Raw genomic sequence first — 5,989 nt, 5'->3', positions numbered from 1 at the left:
GATAATACTAAGATGTTCTTCGTGAATATAAGTCTGGTATTATTGATTGGTTCCTATTCACCTTGATTTATCAAAAGACGGAACAAAACTCATAGGTATATTCGTGGGAGACGGATTTATCTATTATCGTAAACTTTTCTGTGTGATGCAGATTTGTTTATTAAAGTCTTCGACTTTGGGTCGTAGCAACTCTTAGTTGTGGGTGAGATCATCTAAGGGAATCAAGTGCGCAGTATCCTGCTGGGATCAGAGGCGTAGGAGTATAATTGTACCTTGGATCAGTGTGAGATTGATTGGGGTTCAACTACAGTCCAGACCGAAGTTAGTTTGAAGTAGGATAGTGTCTGTAGCGGCTTAATACAGTGTGTGTTCCATCTGGACTAGGTCCCGGGGTTTTTCTGCATTTGCGGTTTCCTCGTTAACAAAATTTCTGGTGTCTGTGTTATTTCAATTTCCGCATTATATTGTTTTATCTTTATAATTGAAATAATACAGGTTGTGTGTTAGATCATCAATTAGAGTAATCCAACCTTTGGTTGTTGATTGTCATTGATTGATCCTCGGATATTGGTCTTTGGTACCATCCGAGTTATTCCTTATATTTGATTAGGACTCGCTGATTTCTATTATCTTGAGTAAATCAAAACAAAAGAGAGATATTAACTCCTTGAGATATTTTTACCTATATTAAGTCTGACTGTCTAGTTGATTCTCTAGAAAGTATTTCGAAGTTAGTCCATACAGATTGCTAAGCGAAATATTGGGTGGTGTTGTTAGACCCACGCTTTTTCAATTGGTATCAGAGCAGGCAAACACGTTTAAGACCTTACAAGTCTGTGGTTGTAGCGATATGACTCTATGGACAGAGGTGTTATCTCTATTAACGTACCACCATTCTTCGATGGCTCTAATTACTTATGGTGGAAAATCGCCATGCGAGCTTTTCTTCAAGCACATGATTTTCAATCATGGGTATATGTTGTTAATGGCTATAATCCTCCCGTTGTGGCAGTTGGAGATGTAAACGTTCCCAAACCTATTGGTGAATACACCCCTGCCGAGATAAATGCTGCAAAGCAAAACTCCGACGGTTTGAATGCCATTATACATGCTATTACCCCAAATCTTCAGCACCATGTGACTAATTGCACTAAGTCAAAAGAAGCTTGGGATATCTTGGAAACCGTATTCGAAGGTAACTCCAGTGAAAAGGAAGTTAGGCTTTAAAACCTTAATTCCGATTGTGAAAACCTTCGTATGGCAGATGAAGAAACATTTGATGAGTTTAATCACAAAGTGTCTGAAATTATTAATACATCTTTTGCATTGGGTAAGACTATTCCTGAAAAGGACATTGTAATGAAAATTCTCAGATCGCTGCCATCTAGATACGATTCTAAGAAGCATGCCATCGTTGAGGGAAATAACCTTGATAATCTCTCCAGAAATACGCTGGTTGGGAAGCTTAAGATCTTTGATCATGAACATTCATCCAAAACCAAGGATGTTGCGTTCAAAGCACAAAAGGACACTAATTACTTGATAAGAGTAAAAAAGTGTATATCTGTGAAGATGATCAATTAAGACAGACTCATCAGATTAAGATCTTGACAAGTCAGTCTCGATGATCACAAGACAGTTTAGGGATCTTCTGTTGAAGAGAAGTAAATGGTTCTCCAGAGATAATCCTAAAACATCAGTTAAACCTCATCGTATTCCTCCTAAAAACAGGGAAACAGATGAGACTTATGATGAGGATATGCCTCAGTGCTTTAAGTGTAAAGGATTTGGTCATTTTGCAAACGAGTGTTCAAATCGTAGAAAATACACTGGGAACAAAGGTCTTGCGACAACTCTTGATGAAATGTCTGACAACTATGATTCTAATGAAGACAAGAAATCAAGTGTTGCACTTCTTGGTGAAAATATTGATTTTGATAATTGTAGCAATACATACATCAATCTTGATATTTTTTCAGAAGATAATCCAACTAATATGGAAGATAAAGTTAATCCATTCTTTGGAAACTCTGTTAATGTTTCTGGTTCCACTATGTGCCTAGCTACGTGCACATCTCAGAAGCCTGACTTTATCCTAGTTTGACGTGCTCGTATTGTTCTCTAAAGGGTCATGAACTTTCAAGGTGCTACAAGTACAAACACTAACTGAGGCACGTCAACAAAATTCAACGAAGAGAAAATCATTTAGAAAGGAAGGTTAAACTTGCTCAGAAGACTGCTGAGGTATGTAGGATCTTATCTTCGTCTAAGAAGTTAGTTTTTAAGGATAAACCAAGACCATTAGAGAAGAAAGTATGGTCAAGTCGGTTTGATAGACAAAAGTCTGAGGATTCTTCTCAAGAGGAAAATGGTGGACAAATTGTTGTTCACCACAACGCAATTTAATTGTGTTGATTAAAATCTTGTCTCATGTGCCTGATCAAAAGAGACAATGATTTTATACCTCACAGGCTTTAGGAAAGTTTTTTTTTGCTCTCTTTTTTTAGATTTTTTTTTTGTATCTATCAAACAAAAAGAGAGGGTTATGATCGTCAATTCTACTCTTTATAGGTTTGAGAGTTGGACAAGTACGGACCTGTTAAAGGTTTTGAAACCCTACATTCCTTTTACCTTCCTCAAAACCTCTTTTTATCTCAAGACTACTTGTTGAGTTAAATTTGTGATTTCCTCTCACAAACCCATACGTTATGGATACTCCAAGCATGATGTCTTCTGATGGAAAAGATTTTAATGTGATTGTTAAGCCATCAATCATGAAGGAAAAATAAAAATCTCTGTTATCTCTTACCTTGAAAAGAAAACGAAGGAATGTGAGGAATCCAAGAGCCGTTCCTTCAAACTCTCAGAAGTTTTCTGGTGTTCTTGAAGAGTTGAAGGAGATGCGAAAGGAGATTCAACAAATACAGGCTTTTGTGTATTAGACTCATGAGATTCAGAAGGCCCTGGTTCGACAACATCAGCCGAGAAGGTTTATTGATATAAACTCCTACCTTAATGAAACTTATGTGCCAATGGCTGTTGACGACAAGGAGTTCGGGGACGATAAAGAATTCTTCAAAGGTCTTATTGCCTAGTAAATCTTCTATTTTATGTTTTTATTAGAAGAATAACTAGAGTTTGGAATAGCCATTATTATGATTACACATAGCTATGTCCAACGTTTTCATCTTCATGTTTTTAGATTTATTGGTTTAAATTCTAAATTGTTTGGAAGATGATTTTTGCAGTATTAATCTTTATGGTTTTATATATTGCAATATTGTTTATGGGATATGTGTGGTTGCGTCCGTGAACTTGATTGTTCCATATCTTGTCAAAAGTAAAGTCGTTCATGAATTGATATGCATGTATTGATGAAATAATGAATGGACTTTTGAAAAATACAAAAGTTAAGCCTATATTGTCAATTATTGATGGAAGATAGGTTAAAATCTTTTGCTTGCAAGGATTATGTCTATTAAATGTCGTTATGCATATAGTGATGGAAAATAGAATGAATCCTTGTATATTCCGTAGTAATTGATCTTCCCTGATCTATATTTTATGTATTACTGTGAGGCTCCGTAAAGTGTCTTATGTTGAGCATTAAACAACCAAGTTGATTATTTTTGATTAGCTATGTTGTTGTTCCGTAAGATACTTTATGTTGAGCATTTTCAACTAAATTAATCATCTTGTTTGGTTATTTAGTTATGACTCCATATGCCTTCTTATGTTTGAGCATTCATGACTGGGTTGATTGTTTAACTTAGTCATTGCTCCATAGACTCTCTTATGTGAGTATGACCAATTAAACTGATTACTTTTGTGGTTAATTTGGTTGTGTATTTCGATTGGATTAATAATGGGTTTACTTGTGATTAATATAATTGAGCGCTCTTAAGTCTCCATAACTTTACTTGTGTTGATCATTTTTGGTTAAATTAATCATACACTTCTTGTGGTTAATTTAATATTTTGGATTCAAATTCATACTTGTATGTGATTTGTTATGTCCAAAGAAATCCTTATTTTCTCTTTCGAAATTAAGGTCGCTCTTGTTGTTCCCTTGGGAATGACATTTTATGGAGGAGAGTTCTTTTTGAACTTGCGCTTAATTGCCAAATCTTTGTGGGAGTGCGGCTGTGGAATATTATAGGGGTTATCTTGTATCTTTAAACTCCTTGATAAATGCATTTAGCTTCGGCTTTATGATTGCATCTAAATAAGATGATGTGTGTTCTCTCTTTTGGTCATGAAATGTCTCTTTCGGAAATTTCATTAGGATCCCGTTCTTGTACCTTTGACAATTTTATTGACAAAAAGGGGGAGCATTAATATGTAGTTCACACTACAAATACATATGGTTTTCGGATCATTAGGTAAGGGGGAGTGGTTTCCATGTGAGATGGAGTATTGACTAAGGGGGATTGATACATATCACCATAGTATTGTTGTTGAAGTTGTGATACAATTGAACTTTGACGCTGTGTAATGATACTATGACACTGTATAACAATGATTGAGAACTATTGTTTTCTTGTTGTTATAGATACGGATTTTGAAAAACGATGATGCTAAACTTACAACCTTTGGGATCATTGGATTACTTAGAAGTGACGAAGATTTCGAGTAATCTTGAAGATTAGGCATGTGGAATAGGAGCTACAAAAGTTTTTTTTTTTTTTTTGTATTCCATATGTATTAATAGTTTTGCCACTAAAATTGAAAAAGGGGGAGATTGTTAGAGCATTGCTCGGTCGAACTCGCATGTGTTTCTATCTCAAGCATGTTTGTCAATGTTAGTGATCAAAACTATAAGTCTTGATTTCTAGCCTACATAGCTAAAGGTCTCGGACTAGGATATAAAGTGTAGTTGATCTCAATAACTCCATGCAATCATCATACAAGACGAAGGACTACTCAAGGAACTGGTGGATCTTCATCGACTAAAAGGTATGTGGAGACTTGAACTTATCTGTCACTCAAAAGTCTATCTATTCTATCTCCTACTGTTGAGACAAAAGTCTTTTTGATATATAGACTTTCATTATGAACATTTGGTATTTCGAGCCGAGTTTATCTCGCCTATCTATTTCTCGAAATATGTGTTGGTAAGCTTTCGCTTTAGCCGAGTTCAATCTTTACCTAGTCACGAAAGTCATGTTATGTTTCAATCACCTTGAAAATTGCTCTGACGAAAAATGGTCTGTGAATAACGGCTATTTCCGTCCTCTGAGAATGTTTCAATGATTGAAATGAGAGTTTATATTATATAACTATTGGTAGGATATAAGCATTGTTGTGGAAACACATACATGTATAAGTCCTTATTCCTTGAACCAAAGTTTGCGAACTTTGTTGATCAAGAGAAATGGATGTGGCGTGAGCCAAGTACGCGAACTAAGTCCGCGAACTGGCGGAAGTTCTCGACTCGAGAATTTCTGCTGGAGTTTGTGAACTCCTTCCATGAGCTTAATTCCGTGAACCCAGTCTGCGAACTTGAGCAGGTTATATCTAAAGTCGGTTGTTCTTGACCCGATGTTTAAATAAACTAAGGAATGCTTTTGCAAACTGTGGCTATAAAGTTCATGAACCGATTCGAGTGAATCAAACCTATTTTGCTTCGATTGTGTCTTGTGTAGTTACATAAGATCTAAGCAATTGAACAACTCTCTAACTAGTTCATTTGAGTCATTTGAACTAGTTATGGTGAAGAAGAATATGGTTGATATGAAAGTAATCATATGACTAACCATTTGGTTGACTTGTTGAACCAACAAATGTTAATGTTTGGGTATGGTTCATAAACCCAAAATTGGATATTTCATTTGTGTGTGACAAGCTCAGTTTTCGATCTAACGGTTGAGAAATATTAGCTTGAATCTAATTAGGTTTTCATCTAACGGTGAGTATTGAATGCTTTGTTACTAAGTTAACATTGATTGCAAACCCTGATTTGAAAATGTATATAAGGGAGAAATCTAGC

Source organism: Papaver somniferum, chromosome 2, assembly GCF_003573695.1.
Source record: "Papaver somniferum cultivar HN1 chromosome 2, ASM357369v1, whole genome shotgun sequence".
In the NCBI taxonomy this organism is placed as follows: Eukaryota; Viridiplantae; Streptophyta; class Magnoliopsida; order Ranunculales; family Papaveraceae; genus Papaver; species Papaver somniferum.
This window is presented reverse-complemented; position numbering follows the sequence as displayed.